This window comes from Arachis hypogaea, chromosome 5, assembly GCF_003086295.3.
Source record: "Arachis hypogaea cultivar Tifrunner chromosome 5, arahy.Tifrunner.gnm2.J5K5, whole genome shotgun sequence".
Lineage (NCBI taxonomy): Eukaryota > Viridiplantae > Streptophyta > Magnoliopsida > Fabales > Fabaceae > Arachis > Arachis hypogaea.
The window spans coordinates 80,202,382-80,213,777 of record NC_092040.1 but is presented as its reverse complement, the minus strand read 5'-3'; the positions used below and the strand labels follow the sequence as shown (position 1 = coordinate 80,213,777).

Here is an 11,396-nt window from a genome sequence, read left to right as displayed (position 1 = left end):
CTCTGAGCATTTCTGAGGCTCCATGAGAGCCCACTGTCAAGCTATTGACATTAAAGAAGCGCTTGTTGGGAGGCAACCCAATGTTATATTTTAACTATTTTCTTTTGTTATTTTATATTTTTTGTAGGTTGATGATCATGAGAAGTCACAAAATCAATGAAAAAAGCAAAAACAGAATGAAAAACAGGAAGAAAAACAGCACACCCTGGAGGACGCACCCACTGGCGTTTAAACGCCAGAGAGGTTAGCTGTTGGGCGTTTAACGCCCAGTCTGGCACCATTCTGGGCGTTTAACACCAGAAAGGGGCACCAGACTGGCGTTAAACGCCAGAAAAGGGCAAGAAGCTGGCGTTAAATGCCAGAAATGGGCACCAGCCCGGCGTTTAACGCCAGAAATGGCTAAAAACGTGTTTTTTCTTGCCATTTGGTGCAGGGATGACTTTTCCTTGACCCCTCAGGATCTGTGGACCCCACAGGATCTCCACCTACCTACCACTCTCTCTCTCTTCTTCACCCATTCACCAATCACCTCAATACCTCTTCCTCAAAAACCCTTCACCTATCCCATCCCATCTTTCTCTTCCCCACTCACATCCATCTTTCATAAAACCCCACCTACCTCACCATTCAAATTCAAACCACTTTCCCACCCAAACCCACCCTTTTGGCCGAACACAAAGCCATTCCCTTCTTCCTCATTTCTTCTTCTTCTACTCTCTTCTTTCTTCTTTTGCTCGAGGACGAGCAAACATTTTAAGTTTGGTGTGGTAAAAGCACTGCTTTTTGTTTTTCCATAACCATTTATGGCATCCAAGGCTGGAGAAACCTCTAGGAAGAGGAAAGGGAAGGCGAAAGCTTCCACCTCCGAGTCATGGGAGATGGAGAGATTCATCTCAAGGGTGCATCAAGACCACTTCTATGAAGTTGTGGCCTTGAAGAAGGTGATCCCCGAGATCCCTTTCAAACTCAAAAAGGGTCAACTTTGATCAAAGGTTGGACCAAGTCCTCACAATCATATGTGAAGAGGGCGCCCAATGGAAGAGAGATTCAAGAGGGAAGCCGGTTCAATTGAGAAGGCATGACCTCAAACCTGTGGCTAGAGGATGGTTAGAGTTTATACAATGCTCAATCATTCCCACTAGCAACCGGTCCGAAGTTACCATAGACCGGGCTATCATGATCCATAGCATCATGATTGGAGAAGAAATAGAGGTTCATGAGGTTATAGCCCAAGAACTCTATAAGGTGGCGGACAAGTCCTCTACCTTGGCAAGGTTAGCCTTTCCTCACCTCATTTGTCACCTCTGTTATTCAGTTGGAGTTGACATAGAGGGAGACATCCCCATTGATGAGGACAAGCCCATCACTAAGAAGAGGATGGAGCACACAAGAGACCCCACTCATCATGAGATCCCTGAGATTCCTCAAGGGATGCACTTTCCTCCATGAAATTAGAGAAGATCAAAGAATCATGAGGGAGGAGCAACAAAGACAAGGAAGAGACCTTGAGGAGCTCAAGCACTCCATAGGATCTTCAAGAAGAAGAACAAGCCGCCATCACTAAGGTGGACCCGTTCTTTGATTTCCTTGTTCTTTATTCTTCTGTTTTTCGAATTTTAGTGTTTATGTTTATCCATGTTTGTGTCTTGTGATCATTAGTGTCTTAGTGTCTATGCCTTAAAGTTATGAATGTCTTATGAATCCATCACCTTTCTTGAATAAAAATGTGCTTAATTGAAAAAGGAAGAATTGCATGAATTTTGAATTTTATAACAGTTTAATTATTTTGATGTGGTGGCAATATTTTTGTTTTCTGAATGTATGCTTAAACAGTGCATATGTATCTTGAATTTGTGGTTCATGAATGTTGGCTCTTGAAAGAATGATGAAAAAGGAGACATGTTACTGAGGATCTGAAAAATCATTACAATGATTCTTGAAGCAAGAAAAAATCGAAAAAAAAGAGAGAAAAAGAAAAGAAAACGAAAAAAAAGAGAGAAAAGAAAGAAATAAAGTTGTGATCCAAGGCAAAAAGAGTGTGCTTAAGAACCCTGGACACCTCTAATTGGGAACTTTAGCAAAGCTGAGTCACAATCTGAAAAGGTTCATGATGAGCGGATAATTTATACGCTCTTTGGCATTGTTTTTATATAGTTTTTAGCAAGTTTAAGCTACTTTTAGGGATGTTTTCATTAGTTTTTATGTTAAATTCACATTTCTGGACTTTACTATGAGTTTGTGTGTTTTTCTGTGATTTCAGGTAAATTCTGGCTGAAATTGAGAGACTTGAGCAAAACTCTGAAGAAGGCTGACAAAAGGACTGCTGATGCTGTTGAAATCTGACCTCCCTGCACTCGAAATGGATTTTCTGGAGCTACAGAACTCCAATTGGCGCGCTCTCAACGGTGTTGGAAAGTATACATCCAGGGCTTTCCAGCAATATATAATAGTTCATACTTTATTTGAAGAATGACGACGTAACTTGGCGTTGAACGCCAAGTACACGCTGCTGTCTAGAGTTAAACGCCAGAAAAACGTCATGATCCGGAGTTGAACGCCCAAAACACGTCATAACTCGGAGTTCAACTCCAGGAAATGCCTCAGCTCGTGGATTAATCAAGCTCAGCCCAAGCATATACCAAGTGGGCCCCGGAAGTGGATTTAGGCATCAATCACTTACTCATGTAAACCCTAGGAGCTAGTCTAAGTATATATAGAACATTTATCTATTGTATTAGATGTCTTTTGACCACGTTTCATCTTTGGTCTCAGTTTTGTATTATTCTTCATCTCAGGAGATCATTGATCACGTTTTAGGGGGCTGGCCATTCGGCCATGCCTGAACCCTTTGCTTATGTATTTTCAACGGTGGAGTTTCTGCACACCATAGATTAAGGGTGTGGAGCTCTGCTGTACCTCAAGTATTAATGAAGTTCTATTTTCTTTTATTCAAATCTCTCTTATTCTTATTCCAAGATATTCATTCGTACCCAAGAACATGATGAATGTGATGATAAGTAACCCTCATTATCATTCTCACTTATGAACGCGCGTGATTGACAACCACTTCCGTTCTACATGCAACAGAGCTTGAATGTGTATCTCTTAGATTCCCCAACAGAATCTTCGTGGTATAAGCTAGATAGATGGCGGCATTTATGAGGATCCGGAAAGTCTCACCTTGTCTGTGGTATTCCGAGTAGGATCCTGGGAATCCGGAAAGTCTAACTTTGTCTGTGGTATTCCGAGTAGGATTCCGGTAATGAATGACTGTGACGTGCTTCAAACATGCAACCTGCTGGGCGTTAGTGACAGACGCAAAAGAATCAAGGGATTCTATTCCAGTAGGAGCGGGAACCAACCGGTGATTAGCCGTACTGTGACAGAGTGCGTGAGCATTAGTTTTCACTGCGAGGATGGGATGTAGCCATCAACCATGGGTGATGCCTCCAGACGATTAGCCGTGCGACTGACAACCGCATAGGATCATTTTCCCGAGAGGATTGAAAGTAGCCACAGCTGATGGTGAACCCCTATACAAAGCTTGCCATGGAAAGGAGTAAGAAGGATTGAGTAGAAGCAGTAGGAGAGCAGGCGTCCTTGAGCCATGCAGCATCTCCATTCACTTATCTGAAATTCCCACCAATGAATCTGCATAAGTCTTCTATCCTTTTTACTATCTATTTTCTTATTTTTATTTTCGAAAACCCATAAACAAATTTAATCTGCCTAACTGAGATTTACAAGGTGACCATAGCTTGCTTCATACCAACAATCTCTGTGGGATCGACCCTTACTCACGTAAGGTTTATTACTTGGACGACCCAGTACACTTGCTGGTTAGTTGAACGGAGTTGTGAATTTAACCAAGAGCCACAATAGTTTTTGTGTATATGCCAAAGAGCCAATATTGATGATCACAATTTCGTCCACCAAGTTTTTGGCGCCGTTGCCGGGGATTGTTCGAGTATGGACAACTGACGGTTCATCTTGTTGCTCAGATTAGGTAATTTTCTTTTTAAAAATCTCTTTCAAAATTTTTCTTTTATTTTTCGTTTTTCTAAACTTTATTTTCGAAAAAATTAATAAAAATACAAAAAAATTAGAAAATCATAAAAATCAAAAATATTTTGTGTTTCTTGTTTGAGTCTTGAGTCAATTTTTAAGTTTGGTGTCAATTGCATGCTTTTAAAATTTTTCTTGCATTTTTCGAAAATCCCATGCATTCATAGTGTTCTTCATGATCTTCAAGTTGTTCTTGATAAGTCTTCTTGTTTGATCTTGATGATTTCTTGTTTTGTGTCTTTTCTTGTTTTTCATGTGCATCATTGCATTCATATTTTCCATGCATTAAAGATTTCTAAGTTTGGTGACTTGCATGTTTTCTTTGCATCAAAAATTTTTCAAAATTATGTTCTTGATGTTCATCATGATCTTCATAGTGTTCTTGGTGTTCATCTTGACATTCATAGCATTCTTGCATGCATCTTGTGTCTTGATCCAAAATTTTCATGTTTTGGGTCATTTTTGTGTTTTTCTTTAAAAATTCAAAAATAAAAAAAAATATCTTTTCCTTATTTTCCTCCAAAATTTTGAAATTTTGGGTTGACTTGGTCAAAATTTTTTTAAAATTAGTTGTTTCTTACAAGTCAAGTCAAAATTTCAATTTTAAAAATCTTATCTTTTCAAAATCTTTTTCAAAAATCATATCTTTTTCATTTTTTATATAATTTTCGAAAATTTCAAAAATCTTTTTCAAAATATTTTCAAAAATCTTATCTTTATATCAAATTTTCGAAAATTAGCTAACAATTAATGTGATTGGTTCAAAAATTTGAAGTTTGTTACTTTCATGTTGAGAAAGGTTCAATCCTTAAGTTCTAGAATCTTATCTTGTAGTTTCTTGTTAGTTAAGTAATTTTAAAAATTAAATCTTTTTCAAAATATCTTTTTCTTAAAAATCTTTTTATCTTTTTATCTTATCTTTTTCAAAAACTTTATCTTTTTCAAAATTTGATTTCAAAATATCTTATCTAACTTCTTATCTTCTTATCTTTTCAAAATTTGATTTCAAATCTTTTTCAATCAACTAACTAACTTTTTGTTTGTTTCTTATCTTTTTCAAAACCACCTAACTACTTTTCCCTCTCTAATTTTCGAAAATTCTCCCTCTCTTTTTCAAAAATTCTTTTGTTTTAAATTTTTAATTTTAATTATATTTCATCTTTAATTTTCAAAAATACTAACCCCTTTTTCAAAATTTATTTTCGAAATTTCTCTTCTCCTTTCTTATTCTATTTAATTATTTAATTACTAACACTTCTCTTCACCTCTCTTCATCTAAGAATCCAAACTTCTTATATCCCTTGTATTTGGATTCTTCACCCCTTTCTTCTTCTACTAACATAAAGGAATCTCTATACTGTGACATAGAGGATTCCTCTTTCTTTTCTTGTTTTCTTCTCTTTCATATGAGCAGGAACAGGGAAAAAGGCACTCTTGTTGAAATTGATCCAGAACCTGAAAGGACTCTGAAGAGAAAATTAAGAGAAGCTAAATTACAACAATCCATAAATAACCTTTCAGAAATTTTCGAACAGGAGAAGGAGATGGCAGCCGAAAATAATAATAATAATAATGCAAGGAGAATGCTTGGTGACTTCACAAAGCCAACATCCAAGTTTGATGGAAGAAGCATCTCCATTCCTGCCATTGGAGCCAATAACTTTGAGCTTAAGCCTCAACTAGTTGCATTAATGCAACAAAACTGCAAGTTTTATGGACTTCCATCTGAAGATCCTTATCAGTTTTTAACTGAGTTCTTGCAGATCTGTGAGACTGTAAAGACGAATGGAGTTGATCCTGAAGTCTACAGACTCATGCTTTTCCCTTTTGCTGTAAGAGACATAGCTAGAATATGGTTGGATTCACAACCTAAGGATAGCCTGGACTCCTGGGATAAGCTGGTCACTGCCTTCTTGGATAAATTCTTTCCTCCTCAAAAGCTGAGCAAGCTGAGAGTGGATGTTCAAACCTTCAAACAAAAAGATGGTGAATCCCTCTATGAAGCTTGGGAAAGATACAAGCAGTTGACCAAAAGATGTCCATCTGACATGTTTTCAGAATGGACCCTATTAGATATATTCTATTATGGTCTCTCTGAATTTTCGAAAATGTCATTGGACCATTCTGTAGGTGGATCAATTCACCTGAAGAAAACGCCTGAAGAGGCTCAAGAACTCATTGACATGGTTGCAAACAACCAGTTCATGTACACCTCTGAGAGGAATTCCGTGAATAATGGGATACCTCAGAAGAAAGGAGTTCTTGAAATTGATGCTCTGAATGCCATATTGGCTCAGAACAAAATGTTGACTCAACAGGTCAACATAATCTCTCAAAATCTGAATGGATTGCAACATGCGTCCAACAGTACTAGAGAGGTAGCTTCTGAAGAAGCTTATGATCCTGAGAACCCTGCCATGGCAGAGGTTAATTATATGGGTGAACCTTATGGAAACACCTATAATCCATCATGGAGAAATCATCCAAATTTTTCTTGGAAGGATCAACAAAAGCCTCAACAAGGCTTTAACAATGGTGGACGCAACAGGCTGAACAATAGTAAGCCATATCCATCATCTTCTCAGCAACAGACAGAGAATTCTGAACAAAATACTTCTAATTTAGCCAATATAGTCTCTGATCTGTCAAAGGCCACTTTTAGTTTCATGAATGAAACAAGATCCTCCATCAGAAATCTGGAGGCACAAGTGGGCCAGCTGAGTAAGAAAGTTATTGAAACTCCTCCCAGTACTCTCCCAAGCAATACAGAAGAAAATCCAAAAGGAGAGTGCAAGGCCATTGATTTGATCAAAGTGGCCGAATGCACTAGGGAGGAGGAGGACGAAAATCCTAGTGAGGAAGACCTCCTAGGGCGTCCTTCAAGCAAGAAGGAGTTTCCTATTAAGGATCCTGAGGAATCTGAGGCTCATACAGAGACCATAGAGATTCCATTAAATCTCCTTCTGCCATTCATGAGCTCTGAAGAATATTCTTCCTCTGAAGAGGATGAAGATGTGACTGGAGAGCAAGTTGCTCAATACTTAGGAGCTATCATGAAGCTGAATGCCAAGTTGTTTGGTAATGAGACTTGGGAAAGTGAACCTCCCCTGCTCATTAGTGAACTAGATACTTGGATTCAGAGAACTCTACCTCAAAAGAAACAAGATCCTGGCAAGTTCTTAATACCTTGTACCATTGGCACCATGAGCTTTGAAAAAGCTCTATGTGATCTGGGGTCAGGGATAAATCTTATGCCACTCTCTGTAATGGAGAAGCTGGGGATCTTTGAGGTGCAACCTGCCTTGTTCTCATTACAATTGGCAGATAAGTCAATAAGACAAGCTTATGGAATAGTAGAGGACATGCTAGTAAAGGTTGAAGGCCTTTACATCCCTGCTGATTTCATAATCCTAGATACTAGGAAGGAAGATGATGAATGCATCATCCTAGGAAGACCTTTCCTAGCCACAGCAGAAGCTGTGATAGATGTTAACAGAGGTGAGTTAGTCCTTCAATTGAATGGGGACTACCTTGTGTTTAAGGCACATGGCCATCCCTCTGTGACAAAAGAGAGTAAGCATGAAGAGCTTCTCACAGTTCAGAGTCAAGAAAAGCCCACACAGTCAAATTCTAAGTTTGGTGTTGTGAGGCCACAACCAAACTCTAAGTTTGGTGTTAAGATCCCATATCCAAACTCTAAGTTTGGTGTGGACAACCCATACAACATTGACCTGATCACCTTGTGGCTCCTTGAGAGCCACTGTCAAGCTATTGACATTAAAGAAGCGCTTGTTGGGAGGCAACCCAATTTTATTTATCTAATTTTATTTTATTTTGTTTCTTTGTTATTTTTGTGTTTAATTAGGTACATGATCATGAGGAGTCACGAAAAAATCAAAAAAATTAAAAACAGAGTCAAAAACAGAAGAAAAAAAATTGTTCACCCTGGAGGCAGCGCAGACTGGCGTTCAACGCCAGTAAGATGCATCTGGCTGGCGTTCAACGCCAGAACAGAGCACCATTCTGGCGCTGAACGCCAGAAACAAGCAACAACCTGGCGTTTAACGCCAGGATGTGCACACAGAGGACAAACTGGCGCTGAACGCCAGAAACAAGCATGAAACTGGCGTTCAACGCCAGAAACATGCATTACATGGGCGTTTAACGCCCAGAACATGCACCAATGGGCGTTTGAACGCCAGAATGATCAATGGAGGCAATTTACATGCCTATATGGTGAAGGAATGGTATTTCTTTTCACCTCAGGATCTGTGGACCCCACAGGATCCCCACCTCAGGATCTGTGGACCCCACAGGATCCCCACCTACCTTTTCTTTTAATCCTAATCACACTCTCCTAATCTAAATCTCATTCTCACTCTTCCCCCATGTCACTCTTCCCAAAAACCTTCACCAATCAACTCAATTCATCTTCCCAATTACCCAATGCACCATTCACATCAACCTCCTCTTCCCCATAAACCCCACCTACCTCCATAAAATTCAAATTCAATTTCCCACCCATTCCCACCCAAAATGGCCGAATTCCCACCCTCCCTCTCCCTATAAATACCTCTCCTTTCTTCTTCATTTTCACACAACACAAACCCCTTCTTCTCTCATATAGCCGAACCCACCTCTCTCCTCCTCTACCAAATTCTCTTCTTCTTCTTCTACTTTTCTTTTCTTTCTTGCTCGAGGGCGAGCAAAATTTTAAGTTTGGTGTGGTAAAAAGCCTAAGCTTTTTGTTTTTCATCACCATCAATGGCACCTAAGACCGGAGTATCCTCAAGAAAAGGGAAAGGGAAGGCAAAAGCCTCCACCTCCGAGTCATGGGAGAAGGAAAGATTCATCTCCAAAAGCCATCAAGACCACTTCTATGATGTTGTGGCAAAGAAGAAGGTGATCCCCGAGGTCCCTTTCAAGCTCAAAAAGAACGAGTATCCGGAAATCCGACATGAAATTCAAAGAAGAGGGTGGGAAGTCATAACCAACCCCATGCAACAAGTCGGAATATTGATGGTTCAAGAGTTCTATGCCAATGCATGGATCACTAGGAACCATGATCAAAGTATGAACCCGAATCCAAAGAACTATATCACAATGGTTCGGGGGAAATACTTAGATTTTAGTCCGAAAAATGTGAGGTTGGTGTTTCACCTACCCATGATGCAAGGTGATGAACGCCCCTACACAAGAAGGGTCAACTTTAATCAAAGGTTGGACCAAGTCCTAATGGACATATGTGTGGAAGGTGCCCAATGGAGAATAGACTCCAAAGGCAAATCAGTCCAACTAAGAAGACTGGACCTCAAGCCTGTAGCTAGAGGATGGTTGGAGTTCATCCAAAGATCTATCATTCCTACAAGCAACCGATCTGAAGTTACTGTGGATCGGGCCATCATGATTCATAGCATCATGATTGGAGAGGAAGTGGAAGTTCATGAAGTCATCTCCAATGAACTCTACAAAATAGCTGACAAGCCTTCACCTATGGCACGGCTAGCCTTCCCTCACCTTATTTGCCATCTATGTTACTCAGCTGGAGTTATCATAGATGGAGATGTCTCCATTGAAGAAGACAAGCCCATCACCAAGAAAAGGATGGAGCAAACAAGAGACGTTCCTCACGGCCCTCAAGAAGAACATGAGGAAGTTCATCATCTACAAATGCCTCAAGGAATGCACTTTCCTCCCAACAACTATTGGGAGCAACTCAGCACCTCTTTAGAAGATTTGAGCCATAATGTTGAACAATTAAGGGTGGAACATCATGAGCACTCCATCATTCTCCAAGAAATAAGAGAAGATCAAAAAGCAATGAGGGAGGAGCAACAAAGGCAAGGAAGGGACATAGAAGAGTTGAAGAACATCATTGGTCCTTCAAGAAGAAGACGCCACTAAAGGTGGATTCATTCCTTGTTCTTTATTTCTTTATGTTTTCGGTTTTTAATTATTGTGTTTATCTATGTTTTGTGTCTCTACTTCATGATCATTAGTATGTAACCATGCCTTAAAGCTATGAATAAAATCCATTAGTCTTTCACCTCTCTTAAATGAAAAATGTTTTAATTCAAAAGAACAAGAAGTACATAAATTTCGAAATTATTATTGAATTTAATTTAATTATATTGATGTGGTGGCAATAATTTTTGTTTTCTGAATGAATGCTTGAACAGTGCATATTTTTGATCTTGTTGTTTATGAGTGTTAAAATTGTTGGCTCTTGAAAGAATGATGAACAAAGAGAAATGTTATTGATGATCTGAAAAAAAATCATGAAATTGATTCTTGAAGCAAGAAAAAGCAGTGAAAAAAAAATGGCGAAAAAAAATAGAAAGAAAAAGCAAGCAGAAAAAGCCAATAGCCCTTAAAACCAAAAGGCAAGGGTAGCAAGGATCCAAGGCTTTGAGCATCAATGGATAGGAGGGCCCAAGGAAGTTAAATCCAGGCCTAAGCGGCTAAATCAAGCTGTCCCTAACCATGTGCTTGTGTCATGAAGGTCCAAGTGAAAAGCTTGAGACTGAGTGGTTAAAGTCGTGATCCAAAAGAGTGTGCTTAAGTGCTCTGGACATCACTAACTGGGGACTTTAGCAAAGCTGAGTCACAATCTGAAAAGGTTCACCCAGTTATGTGTCTGTGGCATTTGTGTATCCGGTGGTAATACTGGAAGACAAAGTGCTTAGGGCCACGGCCAAGACTCATAAGTAGCTGTGTTCAAGAATCAACATGCTTAACTAGGAGAGTCAATAACACTATCCGAAATTCTAAGTTCCTAGAGAAGCCAATCACTCTGAACTACAAAGAAAAAAGTGAGATGCCAAAACTGTTCAGAAGCAAAAAGCTACAAGTCCCGCTCATCTAATTAAATTAATATTCATTTGATATTCTGGAATTTATGGTATATTCTCTTCTTTTTATCTTATTTAATTTTCAGTTGCTTGGGGACAAGCAACAATTTAAGTTTGGTGTTGTGATGAGCGGATAATTTATACGCTTTTTGGCATTGTTTTTATATAGTTTTTAGCAAGTTTAAGCTACTTTTAGGGATGTTTTCATTAGTTTTTATGTTAAATTCACATTTCTGGACTTTACTATGAGTTTGTGTGTTTTTCTGTGATTTCAGGTAAATTCTGGCTGAAATTGAGGGACTTGAGCAAAACTCTGAAGAAGGCTGACAAAAGGACTGCTGATGCTGTTGGAATCTGACCTCCCTGCACTCGAAATGGATTTTCTGGAGCTACAGAACTCCAATTGGCGCGCTCTCAACGGCGTTGGAAAGTAGACATCCAGGGCTTTCCAGCAATATATAATAATCCATACTTTATTCG

The 11,396-nt window shown here is 39.1% G+C and overlaps 1 non-coding gene across 1 annotated transcript; it reads right to left on the bottom strand.

The window, feature by feature from the left end:
- Positions 1 to 6,011: 6,011 nt before the first annotated feature.
- Positions 6,012 to 6,115, bottom strand: LOC112805036 (small nucleolar RNA R71). The gene has a single exon (XR_003203649.1). It is a non-coding gene; the product is annotated as a small nucleolar RNA R71 (small nucleolar RNA).
- Positions 6,116 to 11,396: the final 5,281 nt, after the last annotated feature.